This window comes from Rousettus aegyptiacus, unplaced genomic scaffold (genome assembly GCF_014176215.1).
Source record: "Rousettus aegyptiacus isolate mRouAeg1 unplaced genomic scaffold, mRouAeg1.p scaffold_m13_p_18, whole genome shotgun sequence".
NCBI classification, from domain to species: Eukaryota; Metazoa; Chordata; class Mammalia; order Chiroptera; family Pteropodidae; genus Rousettus; species Rousettus aegyptiacus.
This window is the reverse complement of record NW_023416293.1, coordinates 12,297,365-12,319,787: the sequence shown is the minus strand read 5'-3', so window position 1 is coordinate 12,319,787 and position 22,423 is coordinate 12,297,365. Positions and strand designations below refer to the sequence as shown.

At 49.8% G+C, this 22,423-nt stretch overlaps 1 long non-coding RNA gene across 1 annotated transcript in view; it reads right to left on the bottom strand.

The window, feature by feature from the left end:
• The window catches only part of LOC107520832, a 163,195-nt gene that overhangs the window by 7,872 nt on the left and 132,900 nt on the right, over window positions 1–22,423 (bottom strand). Inside the window, exon 2 of the long non-coding RNA XR_001599439.2 lies at window positions 1–22,423. This exon is cut by the window's left edge and continues 7,872 nt beyond it. This is a non-coding gene — a long non-coding RNA (uncharacterized LOC107520832).

Below are 22,423 nucleotides of genomic sequence, written 5' to 3'. Positions count from 1 at the left end.
ATGATTTCCCTAGCACTGGGCATTCAGGTTGTTTTCAGCTACCTGCTATTATAAACATTAAAGCTGACAACCTGATGCATAAAACTTTTGCCGTACTTCAGATTTCCTTAGGATAAATTCTCAAAGTTAGGATCATTGGGCCAAGTGTAGGAGTGCAATAAGCTCATTGATGCATGTTGTTCAAATGCTTTCTGGGAAGATTATGCAAATCTACTCTGCCACCGGATGGAAGGATGCCGCCAGCAAGACTGTGTCTTTACCAGCACTGGAGATTTAGAGAGAACGCTGGAAAGTTTCTCCTAGTTTGTGATCTTCCTCTAGGGCCAGGCTCGGAACACCTACCATAAAAGATTCATCTAGAGATCATGGAGTTAAGTGAGAGGAGAAAGTTGGCTGAAGAGCATCTGGGAGACTCTGCGAGTGGCCAGGGTCAGTCTACACGGCGGGAGGTCAGCACAGGAAGATAACATGGACGTCTGGAATTGGGAGGAATACGTATACCCTTAAAGCCACCAAACAGAAAGCAGACATACACAACCAATGGCCGATACAATCACTAAAAAATAAGTCCTTGGACTAGAGTCATTCTGACTCTCGCTCCCCCCAATAATTTGTTGTGTTACCTTGGGACAGTTTGACTCATCCCATCAAGCTGTCTTCAGTCATTTTCCATCTATAAATCCTTCCCTAAGTGTGCATCTCCTCTGAGCCCTGGCCCCAAGGAGCGGGGATAATAAGAGTGGGGTGAGGATGACTTTGGGGCTGGAGGCCTTGAGTCACTGCTGAGGATTTTCTTTAATGCGCTAACGCCCTGCAGATCCAGGCAAGATTTAGAAAAGGCTAGAAATATAGTTATCTTGGTTGAAGCAAACATCTTTATTTATTTTGCCCTTGGCAGCAAGACAAGCATATTTAATAACTACATGATTTATTATCAACTCTAAGATTAAGAACACCTGAAAATATCTCTTTTGCTTGTTCTTTGAATTAGCCAAGGGCAAATCAGGGATTTTGCCAAACGAGGCAATGGGAAGGAAAAAAAAAAAAAACATCTACTGGAAAATAATAAGGTTGTGGATGAGTCAAATTAAAACCATTCCATTGTCCTCATAAATAATTTAGAAAATGAAATGAAATCGTTGCTGCAGCTTTGAGCCATGACAAGCTCTGAGAAAATTCGGAAGGCAAAATGCCAGAGCCCAGGAGAAGCGAGGAGTGCTGGGGCAAAAGCCAGGACTGTGAAGGGAAGCGGAGAATGGCAGGCGGGAAGGTGAGGGAGAATGAAGATCTCTGCCCGCCACCCTCTCCCCCACCCCCGCCTCCAGGAAGCACCCGATGCTGAAAATAAACGGAATTCCCAGCTCAGGCTGGGCGGGAGGTAATCACCTTGGCCACAGTCCACCGTGGAAGGAAGGAGAGCTCATTCTCCGGACAGGAGACCTTTTTGGTTGGGGACTATAAGCCATATGCCTTGGGCTGAACTGGACAAATTGATATTTTAACTTTCGGTCTAGTAAGAATATGCAAATAGGCCACGTAAATATTATCCCCATTTCATGGCTAAGCTCTATGAGGGTAGGCCACAAGATGAATAAAACTTCGATGACTGGAGGTAAGGACAAAAGGGATATTCAGAAATTGCCAGGAAATGTCCTCCCCCTTTGTAGGGCAGCCTCTTCAGTCGCTTCATGGAGGTTTCTCGGTCGACGAAGTTCCCATTATTCCTGATATTATGTCCGGGCTTCAATAAATAATCCAGAGGCGCGTTTTCCTCTGACGATGCTGTGTTTTGTTTAATAACACGCCGTGGGGGATGCGGTTCTATAGGAAACTCCTCCCGCAGTGCTGGCTGCGGGTCTAGCCCTTCAGGGGAGCCCACGTGGGAGCCCCCGGTCCCCAGAATGGCTCAGAGCAAGTCTGAGGAGAGGCGCTGGAGGGCGAGTCCATGCTGACAGGGTGGCGGGACGAGGGCCAACGTCAGGGACCCGGCCGGATGACACGAACGACGTCGAAGGACAGAAGTGACCCCTGACCCCTTGGGACGTGTGACGTCGTGGTTTTTCTGAACGTTATCCTTTTTAATGGTATTAGATTTCCATCTGAGGCAATTTGTGACCAAAAAATGGTGCTGTCTCCCCAGGGCAGATGTCGCTGGCTGAGAATGAGCGGTGACGGAAAGCCAACGGGGTGCTCGAAGGTCACACTTGGAAAGTCCTCGGGTCCCCACCCAGGAGGGGTGGCTCCGTGAAAATGGACTGACTGTCTGGGAGGTCGAAAATTCCTCCCACAGGTTTTCAGGGGTTCAGTGCAACACGTTTATTATCTGAAGAGCAATGACTTCGCTTTCTTATTTTACTAAATAGCACTCACGTTAGTACCCATTTATAACTTACCTAATAGCTATTAATTAACTAGGATGATACCCAGCTTATTTCAAAGTTTTACTAAATCACACCATTCTCTCCCCAAGTGTCACCTCGAGCTCCCAAGGTGATGACAGTTGCAATGTTAGAAAAACGTATTTTTAAAAATAATTTGTTTCATTTTCCAATTACAGTTGGCATACAATATTATATTAGTTTCGGGTTTATTACATGGTGAGTAGACATTTATATAACCTACGCAGTGATCACCCCGATAAATCTAGTACCCGTCTGACATACGTAGTTATTACAAAATGATCGTCTATATTCCTTACGCTTTACTTTCATCCCCATGACTATTACATAACTACCGACTTGTGCTTCTTAATCCCTTCCCTTTGTCACCCACCCCCAAATCCCCCTCCCACCTGGCAACCACCAAGATGTTCTCTGTACGTGTGGAGTTTATTTTTGTTACCCTGAGTATTCTTTTAAGATTCTTTTAGGATTTTAAGATTCTCTCTGTTTATACCCTTTAACTGTATGCTTTATGCAAACTACGAATATTCTGAGAAAACATGGGCCTAATTACAGCCTTTATTTCTAAAGAATTTTTTTTTTTTAATTCCTTCAGACACTTCTTCCAGACCTCAAACAGCCCCGATTAGCTATAATCATGTTCGCTGCCGTGCGTGCATAGGGCAGAGGGGCAAACACTGGCAGATTCAGAGTTGACAGACTTGGGCTCCAGCCTCAGCCTTGCATGTATGGGGCGGGCTTCGGGGATGCTGCTAACATCTCTGTGCCTCGGTTTCCACATCCGGAAAACAGAGATGTCGACAACGCCTATCACATAGGCTCATTGCGAAGAACGAATGAGAAAGCCTCCGTAACTCCCACCGCCGATGCCCGGCACTCGGCCGACCTTCCCCAGGAGAGCGTCACCAATCTCGCATTTTGCGTCCTGCTGCCCATCACTTTGCGCAGCATTTCGTGTGCTCACGGATCTAACCGTAGATCTTCCGGACATCGTTGGTGAGGCTTGCTCTCCCATACTTTGGCCTCCGTGCCTGACTTCTGGGTCCACGCAGGGCTCTGTGCTGGGTCTGGCTGAGAAGGCATGACAAGAGGACTGGCCCGTGGCGCAGAGGGAGGCCGGGGAAGGTCCGGCCCTGCCGGCCACCAGGGGCTCGAGCTTCAGCTGAAGCACAGAAGTGACGGTACACGCTTCTCGGGGTCACCGATGAGAAAATGCACGTGCGAAAGCTGCAGGGACTGAGGTGTTTATTATCCCTACGTATAACATTCTTATCGACGAACCAGAGCAGCATTTCGCTAGTTCTGTTGTATAATAGTAACGTAATTACATGATAATATGTTCCATATTTGTCTTAATTATATGTCAGACTTGGAAATCTGTTTGTCACATGTGCCCACAGCCAGTTATCCCTCTGTGCCAACGCGGTCCCCTTGATTCCGCTCCCGCTCGCCACATGTGAACAAATGCTTCTCCACGGGGCAGTGCACGATTAATAACGTTTCGAGTGCCCGCTGCGTTTTCAGGAAGTCATCTGTTCACTCCGCGGTAGCAGGAGCCTCACCCCTGGCTTCTCCAGGTTGCAGTCATCACTCGAAGATTCCTCCTTATCCTGCTTCAGTTGGACCCGGGGCACCCAGAATGCACTGCGTTGGCACTTGCTTGTGTCCATTCGTGTGAATGCTTACACACCTTTTCCCAGGGTCAGGGCCGATGTTCCTCATTAGATTGGGCATGGGTCACCGGACACCGAGAAGGATCCACGTCCAAACATAACTGACCCACTGACCTGCTCTCTTCTCAGAGAAGACGGTAAGATTTGGTCAGGAAAAACTATGAGAGGCTTTTAAAGGGACCCAAAAGATTAACAAGCGGCTTTTCAGTAGAAAGTTAGGCTTTGTGTAGTGTGCCCTTCCAGGCTATGGTTCAGGGAGAGTGGCTGTTAGCGGAAAGGAGGAAACCAGGCGAGCCCGGGATGCTCGCCTGGGAGGAGGCACCGGGGCACTGGCAGGGGGAGGCAGACAGGGGTACCCTCCTTTTCCCGTCTGTCTTTCTGAATGGCTGTGTCATACCCGTGAGTAGAAACGAAGTCATTTTACTTCCGTATGATATCCTCAGCACTTCACCCAGGACAGAAAAACATAAATGCCCAGTAAATATGTGTTAAATTAATACATGAATGAGTATAAGAACGAAGCCATGAATCAAAGAAAAATTACAGAACATGATCTCTTTGCTCCTTCCTGCCAGAACGAAATGCTTTCAGATTGCTTGTCAGGTTCCATTTAGATGGGATCATGGGGAAAGTGTATGTACCCCTAGACGGCCCCCAACGAAGTGACAGCCTGGTGACCGACGACGTGGAGAAGCCCCCTCATAACGGTGACGAATCAGGGCTTCTGCCCGCAATGGGACCAGACCTTCGCTTTTATTAGAGCATCTTTCCTTGCTGACTTGCAGTTTAGATCGTCTACACTGCAAGGGGATTGTTTCCTTGTGTGTTTCTTTGGACTACTTGGAACAAGAGCCAGATCCACGCTACTGCCTTCACTGTGACATTCGCCAGAGCTGTCCACCTCAGGAGAATATAAGCCACAGAGAAGTTTGGAAATGCAGGTGACGCCAATGGCTGCCAAAACCCACTTGGAAAAGCCATCTACCTTCTTTGGCAGGAGTCTGACCTCCGCCGCGGCCCCCTCAGCAACCCCCTCTCTTCCTTGCTGCAGATCTGACTGGGGCGAATGTTTGGCCCTCTGGCTTTTCAGGGGGCCAGGCCATGCAGGAACTCCCCACCCCCCCGCCCCGATGATTGGGCTGCTGCGAGCTGCCCTCCCAATTTAGAAGACTCAGGGGAAAAACAAAAGCCACCTATAAAGGCCTTTTCATCTTTAACATAAGCTCCAGCTTGAGCTACAAAGTGCATCTCATTGGTCATCTTGGTCTGGGGTCCATTCCAGTCCCCGAATTCGTCGGCATGTAACAGCCACAGCTGCCGAGTCCCTGGCACCTGCGGCCCCCACCGGGGGCCCCGCGCACAGATGGTTTCATGGGCAGCGAGCCTAATGGCGGAAATTTCTCGATTTGTTTTTCAAATAAGTGCGTGTTAAGTGAAAAAAAAAAAAAATGTCAAGGAGCCAGAGAAAGTTTCACTGGTTCAAAGGAGGCTTATGAGAAATCTATCATGCAGCCTCTGATCCAGAAACGTAAAGAGAAACAGATTGACCTGAACTTAAACGAGGGGCAGGAAGACAAGACAGACTGCAGTCCTTAATGAGTGTCGTACCTGCGTTCGAGCCCAGGGCCCCTTCCAGATGTCCAATTTGGAGGCCGATGCCTACAGGCTCCTTCGGGGGCCAGACCGTGCCTTCAGGTGACGTAGCGTGTCTGCTCGCGCTGCTCAAAGTCTCGGGGGGGCCATAAAGTCAGGTAAAGGCAGAGCTGGTCTGGAAATCCATGGTGCCCATGACTGAGCTGCATCTGACTGGAACGTCCCTTCCAGGTCCTCGCCTTCCGCTTCCCGCTACAGCTGCCCCGTGGTGCGAGGGTGGGGGCCGCGGGCTGGTGGCACACTGAGGTGGCATTCCGACGACAGCCGTCATCGCGGGGGCCGGAGCGAGCAGGACCATCCCACCCCGCGACGGTGCGGACGGCCGGTCCGGTCGCAGCGCCTGCCTCCGCCCAGCGCAGCCGTCCCGGACCGCGCGCGAGGCGCTCAAGATCGGCTTCCAGCAGTGTCCGCGGGCCAGAGGTCATCCCCGTCCTCTCCCTCCACTCTCCCCGAATGTAAACGGCTGTTTACCACACATGTGAAGGCCCCCCGCGGAGAGAGGCTGATGGAAAACATTAATACCATTCAAAGGTTTTTTTTGTTTTTCATTTTGAAATTTCTATATGAAAAAAGTCAGGATATATTTTGGAGTCAGATGGAACACTTCGCTGAATTTCGGTGACAAAACAGGATACTGTGGAGACTTTAGATCTTAACCTAAACTTCAGATATAGATGCAAATCTCGGCTTCAAAACTGACCTTCCTTTTGGCTGTCGTCGTGACTAGAGAGCCAAGCGTATCGCATCGCCAGGTGCCAGGTGAGCAGACAGCAGTTCTCAACTCCTCGCTACGTTCTCAGTACCAATCCACAGTCACATCTTCAGTAAGTGGGAGGTGTACTAAACCACACGCCGTAAGGGGCATTACTGTGCACCTTGTAGTTGGAGGCCAGCGTCGTGGGCAAAGGTAGCGTATAAAACGCAAGGACCTGGGAACGGTGGCCTCCGCTCCACCCCACCAGCCACGTGAGGTTGGGCAAGTCTCTTGCCTCCTCTGCCCTCCGTTTTCTCCCCTCTAAGATGGCTGTACCATCCTGCTCAGCTCTGAGTTAAGGAAGAGAAGGCGCATATGATTAAAGAGCCGTCATACATCCTATATAACATCCTACAATAATGCCTGTGCCTCTGTCACGCCCAGAAGCCCGCTGAAAAGGCAGGTCTAGTGCAACGTTGTTTGATTTGTGAGTCCTGATGATTTTTACGGCAGAAGATGAGACAGAACCCTTCCCTGGCGGGCGCCTCAGCTGGGTGTCTAGACCCCCGGTTGCTAGCTTCTCTTCATGATGTGCCTAGTGCTTTATTAGGGCACGATGCCCTGCTCCCTGTGAGGTCCGCCTCCCAGGGGCCCCGTCTCTCAGCTGGTCATCCTGTGAGTCAGTGAGGGGCTTCTTCAACGCCTCCTTATGCACTGTGTCACTGGGTGCAGTGACCGGACTCGGGGGACCGAGCTCACAGCAGCTTAAAGCTAAATCTAAAACTCTTTCAAGTATCCTGTGTTGTCACTGAAATGCGAGTAAGTCCTCCATTTGACTCTCTCTCTCTCTCTCTCTCTCTCTCTCTCTCTCTCAAGAATCTTTGAGCAATGGTGGCTTTTTTCAGCAAAGCGAGCCACACGTCTGCCGTGGCTCTCTCCTTCTCCCCTCCTCACTCTCCCTCACCCCCGGCATCTTTCTCTCCTTGGGACCAAGGACTTTTAACGCCAAATGGGGAAGCTGCCCGCTCCAGCCAGGCTGGGGGGGAGGCCGTCAGGGAAGGACCTCCCGCCTCCTCCGGCCGGTGAGCTGGCTCCCCGCACAGTTTGGCTCCTGGACTCAATCTAGCCATCTTTTGGGGGAGACCTACAAGCAGTTGTCCACCTTCTCCTGGCTCTGAGGGACCAAGGGCCCCAGAATATGGCATTCCACCTCTGCAACGTGGCTGTCCATTGAGAGCTGTTTCTGGCCAGCCCTGCTCACAGGAGAGTTTCCTAAATGGATCCCCGGCTTCGCACCCCTCATTCTTCTCCTGCCCCAGGTGGAGACTGCAGATCCCCAAATGTGCTCTTGTTTGCAGGGCCAGGACGGGAGGCGCTGCAGGCTCAGCCCTGCCCAACAGCAAACCGCTGAGGGGTCCCCTGGGGGCCCTCGCACAAACACGCACGCGTGCAAGTGGAGGCGGCCGCCACCTCCCGCGGAGGCCCTGCGCACGTGTCCGCCGGCACAGTCCACCTCCGGGGTGTGCGCGCAGCATTCAAAGGCACAGCTGAAACGCGGAGCTGCCATTGCAAATGGCCCTTAACCAGCTCCAGGCCTCATCTGCCGTCAGCGTTTGAAGTCTGCAGACGGGGCCCTGCGTCGTTCCTCGCTAATTCCCCGCATTGGCGTGCAGCAGCCGTGGAATGCAGAGAGCCCGAGTCCCTGGCCAGGGTCCGCTGCCGGGAGCCGAAACCAGGCCCAGGGGGCTTGCCCGGGGCCGAGAGAGTCCCAAAAGGTGATGGGCAGCGGCACCCGCTCCGGGAGGCCCGTGACTGGTCTGCTGGTCAGATCGTGAAATGCAAGTCAGCTTGTGAAGGCGCAAGAGAGAGCCTCGCGGGCGGCTACAGCAGTGGCTTCCCAGCGATGGCCCCGGAGTGGCCCTTCGCAGGGAAGGGAGTTATTGGGGTCTATGGAGGAAAGCGGGTAAGCGTGGCGTCTGGGGGCGCAGAGTCGCCTTGCTCTCTCTCGGGCCTCCTAAGGCAAGGTCAGTCCGAACGCTGCCCTCTGTTGGTCAGATAAGGCCGCCACCTGTGCCTTCCTGAGTGACACCAATGTCACCAGCTCCAACTGCTGGAATCTCCGATTTGGGTCATCTCGAAGTCACCATTAACAACATCGGCCAAACCACAGATGCCCCTCAGTCTCTGTTGTGAGCTCTCAGTGTGTCCTGATCTATCCTTTTTCATTCATTGTTCAAGAACTTCCTGGTCCTTAGTACGATGACAAGTCACGCTCAGCTGCTCTTCTTGCTGCGTTAATGACAGATGTACAGGGGACTCTTCCACATCCAGAATCAGGAAAGGTAACCGTCAAACCCAGCAAAAACCTAGTCACATTCACCCTACAGCGTCCATCTGCATGATCAAATGAAGTTTGAATTTTCACCCACTGTTTCATTTGCTCAACGATTACTTATTGAGACCGGCGACGTGTCACTTCTACCCTAGCCGCGGGTCCGTGCCCGTGTGACAGCAGAGTTTGGGAGCGGCGTGTTTTTCAATGACCGAAACCTCAGCTCACTCGCTCTGAACAGTTCTCAATAAGTAGCTCGTGAATGTCTATGCTCCCGACAACACTCATCTCCTGAAGAAAATTCGTTTAACAGATCATCTTTTCAGGCGACTCCTGGTCCAGATGAGATGTGGCCCAGACATGTTTCTCTCTGCTCCTCCCCACTAAGCACAATTATAAATTTGGGAAATAATTCAAGATGCAACCAAGTGAGAACCCTGGAGGGTAGAAAGAGGAAGCCTAACCGGTCAGGGACCCCGGATCTAGAAGAACAACGCGGTGGCGGGGCCTCCTACAAACATCCAACCAGCAGGAGACGACAGCCAGACCCCACGCTCCGGGGCCCACGGTCCGGTCCCCGAGCTGACCTGGCGACAGAAGGCGGCCCAGGTAGATTCAGCCCTCTCCCCCACTGAGTGGGAACCCTCCCAGGACAGCAGGCAAGCCCGGCAGCACCGGCGAGAAGGCCCCACGGCCACGAGGGGACAAGGGGAGCCTGGCCTTTCCCACCGGGCCCGGCGTCCAGCGGACAGTCAAGGGGGTACTGCCATGACAATCACTCCGTTTCTCTGCTGGACCCGAGGGTCTCCTTCTCACCGAGAGATACAAAGCAGCTGGGGGTATCTGCAGAGGGGATTCAGCCACAGAAAGGGCCCAGCCAGGAAACGCGTTGGTCGCCCGAGGCCTGAGACTCCCCCTCCAGTACCTAGAGCTGTCAGGGACATCGGGTGACCAGACCAGAGCTCCCCTGTAGGACAGATGGCTTGGAGCAGAATCTTCTTTCTCTCAGTGGGCCAGACACTGTTTCCTCCACCTGGATGCAGCCTGGGGAAAATCCTTATGTTTTCTGAGCGGCAAATGATGAAAGTCTCGGCTGTACCGGACACGCCAAAGGGACCCAACTAGCATGGCAAAGGTTCTGAGAGTAAGTTTGCCCTTGGAACCAACCCACAGAAGTAGGCTGGGATCTGCACGCTTGACCTAAAAATGGGCAAAGGACTTGAATAGACATTTTCCAAGAAGATATATAAATGGTCAATAAGGGCATGAAAAGATGCTCAACATCACACGTCATCAGGGAAATACAAGTCACAACCACAATGAGATACTCCTTCATACCAGTTAGGGCGGCTATTATCAAAAAAAGGGGGAGGTTGGAAATAACTAGTGTTGGCGAGGACGGAGGGGATTCGAAGCCCTCACGCATTGCTGGTGGAAACGCAAAACAATGCAGTCGCCGGTGGGTCCTCCCACAGTCAAACAGAATCACTATTTATCCAGCAATTCCATTTCCATATGTTTACTTATGTAACATTGAAAACGAGACTCAGATACGTGTTCGCCAATGTTCGCAGCAACTCTATTCACGATCGCCAAAACACCTGAACGTGCCTCGAAGAGTGAAGATGAAGAGGTAAACAAAAATATATATATACCTATCAGAATATGTTTCAGCCTTAAAAAAGTAATAATTCTGATTTATGCTATAACATGCATGAACCTAGAAACATTACGCTAAGTGAAGTAAGCCAGTCACAAATGGACCAGTGCTGTATGACGTCACCTGCGTGAGGTGCCGAGAATAGGCAAATGCATAGAGATGGAGGTAGAATGGAGGTCACCAGGGTTTGGGGGAGGAAGGAAGGAGGAGCTATTTCTAAATGGGCACAGTTTCTGCTCGGAATGATTAAAATAACAGAAGTTCTGGACGTGAATCGTGGTGACTGAACGTGATGCTGCAGGTAAAAGTGGTTAGAACTGTGAGATTTCTGTTATGTACATTTTACTATAATAAAAAGAAAAAAACAACCACAGTGAGCTACCGCTTACATCTGTTAAATGGCTAAGATTCACGGGACTGGACGTCTTGGGTGTTGGCAAGGACGTGGCGTCAGAGGAACCGTTAACGGTCTGACCGTTTCGCAAACGGTTTGACAACATCTTACAAAGCCAAACGTGTGCTGACCCCTCCCTGGTTTTTACTGAAGAGGAATGAAAGCACATGTCCACGCAAAGGATTTTAAAAGGATGTTCACGACAGTATTATTCATAAAAGCCCCAAATGAAAACGATCCGAATATCCGTCAGCTGGCGAGAGGATGTGTTCATTCTGCGGAATACCACACGGCAATGAAAAGGAACAAAATATGGATACCGTCTACGACACGGGGACTCTCAGCATCCTTATGCTGAGTGGAGAAATCCAGGCCAAAACAATAACATATACACTACGGTTCCGTTTACATGTGATTCTGAAAACAGGCCCACCCAGTGATAAAAGGCAGGCCAGCGGCTGTTTGGGTCTGGGAATCAGTGTGTTTCGAATGTGGCTGGAAGAAACGTTTGGATATGAAGGACCTGTTCTATATGATTGATTGTAGTGATAGGTACGGAACTGCATATATCTACCACAATTCATTAAAGTGGATGTTTTTTGACAAACAAACAAGCAAACGAGAGCACCCATCTTCACCTGTGTCACGTCAAGAATCCTGAACCCCAGCGATTTACTGCTGCCATGAGAATCCCCATAGAGTTAGGGCAGGGACAATGTTCGGGTTTGTCCCTTTGTTCTGCTCAAACTTTCCGGCCTGCATGGTTTTCCCTAACTGCTTACCATATTTTCTGAAGTACTATAAAAACCATAGCATTTCTTTTGAAAGTAAAAGCCTTCCACTTTCAAACAAAGATAGTAATCAAAAAATTAACCCGTTTAGCTCTGGTCTGGGCCTCTGCTACAGTCTACCCTCTTGTCCAGAGCCCACTACTGCCTCTTCAAAAAACCCTTAACACATGGGAGACCACCTTTTGCACAGCCCACTCTCAAATCCGTAACCATTATAGAATTTCTGTCATCAGACAGTGTTTAAGTTATAAACACATTCCTCGGCCATACTTAACAACAAATGGAAATGGCTTTCGGGTTTTTTTTTTTTGCATTGAGTTTGTCTAACGAAGAGCAATTTAGGGACCAAGGTAAGAGAAGAAAGCCTGGAAGAAGAAACAAAGGAAAGTTTATAATGCAAAGGTATATGATGCAATATATTACCCACTCACCGAGGCACGAGTCCCAACATTTCTTTAGAGAATAACCACAATAAACAACACCGTCCCCAAAGAGAAGTAACACCTGCTACTGATTTTTTTTCTCCCCTCAAACTGGAAATCACTGGTGTCATTCTCCAAACAGAAGAACTGCTTTTAGGCAGCTGGAAAATGTGCTGTCAGTCTGTCCATGAGCATCCAGATGGTGGCCTGAACACAGAGATGGATGGGGGAGGCAGACCGGCAGAGACAGACAGACAGACAGACAGACATGGCATGGAGAGAGGGCTAGAGACAGAGAGAGACCTGGAGAGATGGAGGGAGAGGGACAGTAACGTCCAGATTCAATTTCTCGTGGCAGCCTGAGCTGTTAGGCTAACTTGCTGATGCTCTGACCACTGCCTCCATGTTGTGGATTCTATAAAGCCCCAGTAAGCCTTTCACTCCAAGCCCCCCTTTGTGCTTAATTGTTAGACTCATGTGCAATTGGAAAGAAATATAATCCACATGTTTCAGTCCATTTACACTTAAATCATTCAAATATGGTGTTTTAACCCCAATTTGTCAATCATAGAAACTTTAGAGACTTAAATAAATCTCTGGAGACCTGTCCCGACCCCTCCCCCACTCCTTTGTGGTCCTCAAGTAAACACACACATTCGCATCCAAGAGTTCGAGGGTAAGCGCAGGGATTTTCAGGCAGCTTCGAAACAAAACTCTCCCATCTTTGTTGGTCCCTCTCCAAGGAGCAGTGAACAGTCCTTATGAACGATCCTTCCTCTTTGCTCAGACTCTGAATGGTGGAGGCGCCAGCGCTGGTTCATGGCCCCGTTTCTTCTTCAGCTCGCATCTCCCTGGATCGTCTTCTTCAGTCCCACGGCTTCTAGCCCCACCTGTGTTAATATCAAGTTTCTATCTCTGGTCCAGCCGCCCCTCTGAGCTTCCATCTTGAATTCCTGGTTTCTACTAGCTATCTGCATTTAGCGGTCGTATAAAACACGTCAAAGGTAGCTTTCCCAAATGACACACGGATGGCCGGCAGGCACCTGAGAGGATTCTCGGCATCACTAACCATCAGGGAAATGCAAATCGAAAGCACGATGAGATATCGCCTCACGCCTGTTAGAATGGCTGTTATCGAAAAGACAAGCGATAGCAAGCGTTGGCGAGGATGAGGGAATAGGAAACCCTGGTGCACAGTTGGTAGAAATTTAAATTGGTGGAGCCGCTATGAAAAACAATATGGACGTTTCTCAGGAAATTAAAAATAGAACTACCATATAATCCAGCAATCCCGCTTCTGGGAGTGCATGCAAAGGAAATGAAGTCAGGATCTCGATGAAATATCTACACTCCCGTGCTTACTGCTGCATTATTCACGCTAGCCAGGACACGGACGCAACTTGTGTGTGTCCACCGAGAGATGAATGGATACACAAGTCATGGTGTACGTGCATGTGCATCCGTATATATGTAGAGGGATGTTATTTAGCCATAAAAGGAAATCCTGCCATTTGTGACAACTTGGGTGAATTCGAGGGCATTATAATAAGCGAAATAAGCCAGACAGAGGAAGACAAATACGGTACAATTTTACTTTTATGTGGAACGTAAAAAAAGCCAAACTCATAGAAATAGGGAGTAGAATGGTGGTTCCCAGGGCTGGGGATAAGGACGTGGGGAGATGTTCATCAAAAGGTACTAACTTTTACTCGTAAGATGAATATTATTCAGCATGACAGCTACCATTAATAGTATTTTATTATGTACTTGAAGGTTGCTAAGAGATTAGATCTTAAATGCTCTCACCACAAAAAACGTCTGTACTTATGTGAGGCGATGGATGTGTTAGCTAACGTTATCATGGTGATCATTTTACAACGGGTACACATATCAAATAATCGCATTTTACATCTTAAACTCACAAAAAGGTCAATGTCAATTATATCTCAATAAAGCTAGAAATAAATTTCCACTTTCGGACTTAGTTTTGTATTTGTATTTCTGCTTTCTTTGTCCTAAAAGTATTCCCCAAATTTTATAAAGCTCAGGCACCAAACACATCTACACTCACCCCCTGCCTCTGCCGATTTCTCTGGTCAGAACGTGGACCATTCCTGGTCTTACTCACTAGGCTCCAGCCACACCGATTATGTGGGCGCGATTTGAGTAATAACTAACCTTGTGGGGTTCGAATCCTCATAATCATTTACTCACATCTCTGTCCTCCCACCATAGTGCCCATTTCTTGAGGGCAGAGAGTGCGATCGCTATCTATCTCCAACCCCTAGCGGAGTTCCTGGCACAAAACTCGACTTGAGCTTGAACGTTTGTTTAAATCTGCAAAGCGCTTTTATGGTCTTGATGTCGTTTTATAACAAAACCATCCTGCGAGGCAGGCATTATTACTCCCCTGGAAGAGGGGAGGAAATGAAGGCTCCGGGAGACGAAGTGACGGGGACAAAGGTGCACAGTTAAGAAACGCGGCGTTGTTTACTCTGCCCAAGATCTTCTGAACGCCGAAGCCACGTCCTTTCCAAAATACCACATTTCTCTCTCAACTGAGGACATAGCAATTATCACCATTTTGCAGGTCAGGAAAAGCAGCCCCTGAAACTCTGCCAGGTCATTTGCTGGCAGCGACAAGAACCAAGAATAGGAAACCGGCATTACGAGTCTGCCTCGTAGCCAATTCATTTGCATATAATTCACACCATATGTTTCTTGATCAAACGAGACAAATACGAACCAACATACCAGTCTAAATCTGCCTCGCGGCTGGCAGGACTTAGTTATCATGCCGGACACAGAAGAAGTACTAATAAGAAGTATTATTTCCTTTTTCTTTTCAACGAACACACTTAGGAAAATACTAATCACATCGTATTATAATGACACCTCGCCCCACAGTATATACATTCTCTCATCTCCATTCACCATCTCCGTTCACCCCACCTTCATATTCTCTTCATCCTGGCGTAACTGGTCATGAGGAACCGCATCCTGAATTCCACCCCCTCTGAAACCAGCTTCCAAACTCTGGTTTCAGTTTAAAACTGGACTTCCAGCGAGGGCGGGTCTATCCTTCACGTTGGGGGATTCTAAAGGGAATACTCAGGAATCCTGAAATACTCAGGGCATGGGGTATTTTGTTTTTTTCTAAACCACATGAGAGCCTCCCTGGGCAAGTCAGAACTCCCTGGGGGCCTCCGGAGCCCTAGGGCCCGTTCGAGTCTGCTCAACTCAATTTCCTTAGCCTCTTGGCAGTGTCTGGCACCTGTCCTCCATAGCTCTGTCTCAAAGCTCAGTGACCACGGAGGCTTATCCCGTTTTGACTTACACTACAGCCCAAAGAGTTCAGCCCCAATCACTGTTCCAATGGTCAGCAAGAAACAAAGTAGCCACGTGGTCACAATAAAAATCCACATTAAAGCGAAAAGTGGCCCCAAATACCTATATTTCCTTGGCTTTCATTTTGGACATCGACTTGCCTCTAATTCTGAAGAATCCGTTCGGCTTTGGGGTCAGAGAATTACCAGCGAAATTTGAGATGTGATTTTCAAAATGTACGAGCTGCATTATTAGTTAACATTTTCCAATAAGAAGGTAGTGAAAATTGGCAAAGATTAGCCGGAATCTGGTACCAAGAAAGAGAAAGAGTCAGGGAACAATAAGATGTCCCACCTTAGGTCACCCTGACCGTGATGCTATGCTTCACCAAGAACATTGAGAAAACAGGCTTCGAAGGAATCCTGGAATCCACTAGAAGTTTTATCACTTCAGGAACAGGAAGCTTTGAGAATCGAGCAAGAACACCAAGAATGGACAAAGACAGAATGGAGTCGACAAGTTTTGGGGGACTTTCCACCCAAACGACTCAAAGGCGATGTGATTCAGAAGATGGTAACACTTTGGAAAGGATGCGCATGTTTTACTGCACTGAGCGTACGGGGACCCATCATCCTCCCGCCCTGGGACGAGCCGGTGCCCTGCTCTGTGCAGACGTCACATCCTGGCCGAGCTCCTGGTACACGGGAGGCTTCTCGTTACGATCACTGGTCCTCAGTGGTTCTCCGACCTCAGAGAGCAGCTGCTTCAGAGGGGCCGGCTTCCAGGCCAGCACCTGTGCTCGCCACGCCTGGCCGTGCCCAGCGCCATGACGCATCCGTTTCGAGAAGCCTGACTTCGCCAGCTTGGAAAAAGAATCAGCTTTGCGATGCTGCCACTCATGAAAATCCACTGGCAGAGTTGAACGATTTCGTCCAAATTTGCCTCTATTAAATTCACACGTGCAGTGAAGCAGTTGGTGCCTCGTATCAGTTACAACATATGGATTTTGGAAAGTTTGAGCATAGCAAAAAAAAAAGGGGGGGTGTTAATTGTAAATGTTCATTGCAAGCAGCTCTAAATCATCAAGGAGAACTATTTCCCCATGCGGACGCGTACGTGGGTGCATGGTCTACATACGTGCACGTGGTCACCTTAAAACACACAAGTTCTCTTTGCTTCTCCTGTCCTTCAAAAAACAAAAACAAAAACAAAAAAAACAAAACAAAAAAAACCCTGCCTTTTCCCTCTCTCCTCAGGACTATATCAAAGCAATATTTTTTCCCTCTTGCTTACTTAGTTCTAAGTTTCAGAGTGGTTTCATGGGGGCAAACAGGGAACTTAAGCACAAAATAAAAGGTCCTGTTTTCTTAGTGGTTACCCACCATCTTCTCTAAAACTTAGATGGTTAAATAACCACTCCCAATTTCAGTTGGGACTTTTGCTTATGTCTGTCTTTTCCCTAGACTAGGGGTCCTCGACTCCCTGGCCAGTTGTGGTCTGTTAGGAACCGGGCCGCAGAGCAGGAGGTGAGCAGTGGGCCAGGAGCAAAGCTTCACCTGTCTCTGCAGCCGCTCCCCAGCGCCAGCATCACCGCCTCAGCTCCACCTCGGATCACCAGGCATTAGATGCTCACGGGAGCGCTGGTCCCTGGTGCCACAAAGGTTGGGGACCACTGGGCTAGGTGATTAAAAGGCAGCAACTCCAATGGGGCAAAAACAGTTCAAAGCCATGCACTTCGTTCTGAGTTAGTCGTTTCTTCTAGAGGGACATCTCCTGGCATGGGGTAACTTCCTCTGAGCAATGGGCTCACACTCTGGTGACGCTGGTCCCAGATGCTACAACAGTCACTATCTGCTCCCAGGCCTTGACCTCACTAACAGCCCTCCGAAGAGGCTGGAGGCTTCAGTATTGACTGAAATTCGAGGCATTTCATAACTGGGCAAAGATGAAAGAGTGATAAAAGAAAATGCAAGCTAAACACAAATATTTAAATATTCAGGGCCTATAGTTATAATGAAGATGCTATCAGCACATGTTTTGTGTGTGTATTTGGCGGGGAGTTTGGGGCAGGGGAGGCATTTCCTTGGTAGGGCAGGGTTTGCATAGCTCCATCATTAAATCGTGCCCAGAGGCAGCTAATGTTCATTGGAGAAATACTAAGACACAGGACAGGAAGAGTCTGGAGGAAAGAAATGTGTATAACCAGTTGGTGCCAACCCCCAGTCCCCCAGCTCGCTGATGGAAAAATCAGTCAAATGACTCCCTGTTGACCTAGCACTTGAGAGGGAGGTATTAGGTGGCAGTTATTCCTAAAAAGAGGTCACTCTCAAAGACGACCAAAGGCAGCTGGTCGAGTCATTAACCGCTGCGGCATTAGTGCAAAGCCCCGCATTTCTTTCAAATGTCACCCGGAGTTCTAGAAAAGACTAAACAGTCTCCGTATAAGTAAGAAGGTCCTGGCAGAAGAAATACGTAATCACGAAGAAGAGGGATCGTTTTTACCCATCACAGCGGTTCTGAGCAGCTCAAAGACTATGCCTCTAAATCATTTTCCTGAAGCGCTTCAGAGCGGGCGACAGCAGGTAGGTCTCTGTAGCAGGAAGGGAAACCGAGGACCATTCTCTGAAATAACCATTCCTGGATCTCTTGGTGATTGAAGGGTGCTTCTAGAAACGGATGCTGCATGACCCGTAGGGTCTGCGTCATCTGTGAGAAGCGATCTTGATTTTGAATACGAAGAAAACTTAAAGAAAAACTCGTGTTCTTTTTTGTTCTTTTTTTTTTTTTTTCCCCAGAACATGAAATAAGCTGTGAATTCATTTTATACGCCGAACAGCCACCACGAGACAGTGTCAGAGGAGTTGCTGAACCGGGTGGTCCTGTCACTCGCATGCGGCCTCCCGTTCTCCAGCACTGACCACGGCAGGGACCAGGTCTTAGCTTTTTCCTGGATCCCGACAACAGGAAAAAAACAATGGAGTGCCATACGGGGAGGAGAGTCAAGATGGGTAAATACGGAGGACAATAACCAGTGAGTTTTAGATGTGGAAAGGGAGAAGTGAGGCCTCAGGCGTTCGGTCGTTTGTCCGTCTGGCTGATAGCGGCCGGAGCGGTGGCCTTGTTTACTGATGTCCCCGCTCCCCAACCCAAAGCAGCTTCCAAGTCCCACTGTCTTGGTTGCTTCCCGGGCTTCTCTAGAGAAGACGAGTCATGAAATGGCCCAGAATTCATCCCGTGGGAGCGACAGGGCGATTATTCCTGCTGCGTCCTCTCGAGTTTCAGCCCACGGAGCAGCAAGCTCTGTTTTTCTGTCTAGCCCATCCCAATGACGAGTGGGGTGCCTGGTCCCTGGAGCCTGGGGGTCTCTCAGAGACCCTCCGGGCCTCCTAGGAAAGACAATGCGGCTGGAACAGCCAGTCGCCTGGGACCGCTGTGGACTCGGGGGTTTATGACGTTTTTTTTCGTATTGTTGCTGTTTTGCAAAGCCCCAACCCTTAGGCCACGGCCGATTTATCCTCTCTGGGCAGCTTGTCGGAGAAGGTCCCCTTGGCCAGAACAGGGAGGGGCTGCGTCAGCCCTGAGGTGGAGGCTGTAAGCATCTCCAGCTCTCTGCCCGTCTCCGCCTAACCACAGAAATGCGGCGGCTTCCATCCTCTGCCGGAGTCTTTGCGTCTCCCCCTCCCCGCTCACAGGAAGGAGGCTTTAGTGCTCCAGCCTGCACCGCAGGACAAACTGGCTCCTCGCCCGCGTGGGTTTGCTGGACCCTCTCTCTCTCTGCAACACACAGGCACCCTGAATCCGAGGCCACCACGTATTGGGCCCTGGCCACCTGAGTAAGAACCCGCGAAGCCCTGCCTGAGCTCCCAAACACGCACGCAGTCTTCCACCAAAGTTCTCCTTGCCATGCAGGTCGGTGGCCTGTGTCACCAGATAAAGACAGTGGCACGACACCCCCATTTCCACAGGCACGGGCTGCTTCCAGACAGAACCGCGTCTGTATTTAGTCACTGTTCCCTATTCGGTCACCTGCTTCCCTGCGTGGCTCAGGAGTGGCGTGGCTCCCACCTGCCACCACGCTCATTCATTTTCCCCTGAGAGGATTGCCCAGCGGGCACCCGAGTAGCTTCCTAGGGCACAAGGGGTGCCCCAGAAGCTGGGGGTGACATCAGATTGCTTGGAGACCCTTTAGTCTATTAAAGAGGTGTTTTCCCTTGATGGAATGAAAATGCCTCTTTTCTTTCTTTCTTTTCCTTCCTTCCTTGCTTCCTCTCTCTTCCTCTCTCCCTCTCTCTCTCTCTCATTTTTAAAATAATTGCTATAAACCTGTAGCCCGCAAGTGTGACAAAGTGTTAGAGAAACCCTCCCCCACCCCAGGAAAGCCGGTCCTCAAATCTTAGCTGTTTGTCCAAATGCTTGACATCAACTTCCTCTCAGAATGTCCTCTATCTCAAAGAAAAGGAAAAAATAAACCGGACAGTTTGTTGCTTATAAGTTGGTAGGAAAAGGCCTTCGCATGATAAGCCTGGACTTCTATTTTAAGGCTTTATTTTTCCAAATAAATCCATATAAACAAAGGTTGTGAAACTTAAGCTAGTCACCGAGAAGCTACTGGTCACGTGAAGGCTGACCCCAGGGCTTGGGGTTCCCCGGGCGGGAGTCTGATAAGACAGGCTCGAGTTGCAGGGAAAACCCAAACCAAACAGAAACAGACCCCCCTCTCCCCATACCCTCATCTGGAGTCGTCCCCCACAGCTGGCAGAGAGGGCTGGGTGCACGAGAAGAGAGGCGTCTCAGACCTTTTTTTTTTTTTTTAATGGATGCTGAATCCGCATGAAACAGTGTGTGTGTTGTTAAACATTCTGTATTATCATTCATATCTTTCCTCAGATTTGGGGAGTTTTGAGCCATTAGTCCTTCAAATAACCTCTTTGACCCTTCTCTCTTTTCTTCCTCTGGGACTCCTATAACGGGGTGGGGTGAGGATCGGGGTCGGGGTGTTGCATCTGCCTGGTTGCTGCAGATTCTTAGCTGGGTTCAGGCGTTTCGACAAAACTACTTTGGTCTGAATGTCACCATTTACGTGGCGTTTCCATGGGGGAGACAGGGAGGGCCCCTAAGTCTGCCACCTTGCTGCCATGACTCTTAGGCCCATATATTTAAAATATACCATGTTGCTTCCCGCCCGAAAATACATCACACACACAAAAAGCAGAGTGACTTAAGCTACTGAGTCATTAAGTAGAAAATCATGAGGCAGCACAGGTTGAGGACAGAGGAAAATGATTAAAGCTAAAACAATAAGGGTGAACTTCATGGAGGAAAGGGGAAATTTGCCTTACGCACACGCACATGCACACGCGCACACAGCCGGGGACACATTTTTTCATTGCGGAGGATCTTCCCGAAACACTCAGGATCTCTAGATCCTTCTAAAATAATTCTGAAACATTTTTGCTGAGTCCAAAGATGAGGAAAGGAAATTGCTTTGATAAGAAAGGGATACATTTGTTTGTTGTTTTGTTTTGTTATATTTTTGTACACTGACAATTGATACCTAGAGGTAAGCTCTAGGGTTTAGTACCCATGGGGTGGGGCATAAACCTTCTGAAAACCATCAATCACCAAGCGAGAAGCTGTGCCATTAGAGACACGAGTGGCCACCCGGTCACCGCCTGGAAGATTTCTCAAGCACGGACAAACCGTTTGCACCAAGGCGCAGCTGACGTTTGGAGTCTGAGCTGGTGCCGTGGTTGGGGTTTAATAGCTAGTTTGAAAGTCTCCTGTTTTCCGTCATGTTGTTTTTAACCGTTCCATTTTCCAGATGTTTACTGCTAGGTCATTTCCTACAAAAGTAAGGGAACTGCTTTTGAAAACCGGGCCGGCTCAGATCCCTTCGGGCCAGAGGTTTTAGACTCAACTAAATAAAACCGGGAAGGGAAAGGTGCTCGCGATGCATTTTAAGAGCCGGAAGAAATCCTCTCCGCACAAACAACAAAGGCAGGACCAGGAAACGAAGTATTCATTTCACGTGCCCGGCGGCTTACCACCTGTCCCCGGGCCATCACTCAGCCAGGAGAAAGACAAGGGCTAATCTGCAGCGCACTTATATCAACAAACTTGCACAGAACTCTGCCCAGTCATCCCCTCGAACCCGGGTCCCCTGCATCAAAGGCCGCTTCTGACCTGGCCGAGAGCATGGCCAGCCGGTGCACGTCCGCGTGGCGCATGGCGCCCTGTCACCCGCAGTGGCCGCGACCGCCCAGCCGCGCGTCCGAAGGAGAGTCGGGGTGTCCCTCGCACCCGCTCTGCTCTGGACCCCGATCTTTTCCTGCCGAAAACCTCATAGGCCTCCCGACCGCAAAAAGCCACATTCCTGGCAAAAGTCAGTCGGGGGGGCGTGGGCTGGATGGGGCACCAGAGCCCCCTTTGCAGCCGACCCCCCCGCCTTAAAGCCCCCGAAAACCTGCGGAAACAGCACAGAAGCCGGGCTCCTCCCAGACCCGCGGTTCCGCCTGGCGCCTGACCCGGCCTGAGGACCCATCGGGAAGATGCACCATGAACGTTTCCTGGGAGTGGACAAGAGGGACCGGGAGGGACCGGGAGGGTCAGGTGAGATGCAGTGAGATGCAGTGAGATGTGTCAGGCCGGGATCATGGCCTGAAACCTTGGAAGCAGCAAAAACAGAGGAAACAAACAGCGATGCCCCAGGCCGCCAGAAATCGCCCTCCGGCGCCGCGCCACCTGGTTTTCTCCCGCGCTCTCTGCCTTCGGTTAAACAACATTCAGCTCACGGTCCGGCTTGGCCATTTGGCTGCTTCTTACCAGATAGATGTGTGCCTGGTCTTCTCCTCACAGACTCCGCGTGAACGATCACACTTCTGTGGCCTCTGCTGCCTGAGGCGAGGGTCACTTACCTGTTTGCTTTCTCCCCAGGTGCTGCTGAGCGGCTCACAGGACGCCGGCTGGGCAACGTGGTGGTTTCAGGTCACAGAGCCTGGGTGCAAGCCCCGGCTCTGACACTTACTGTATCATCTCCGACCAGTTACTCGACCTCTGCATCTTCCCTTTCTTTCAT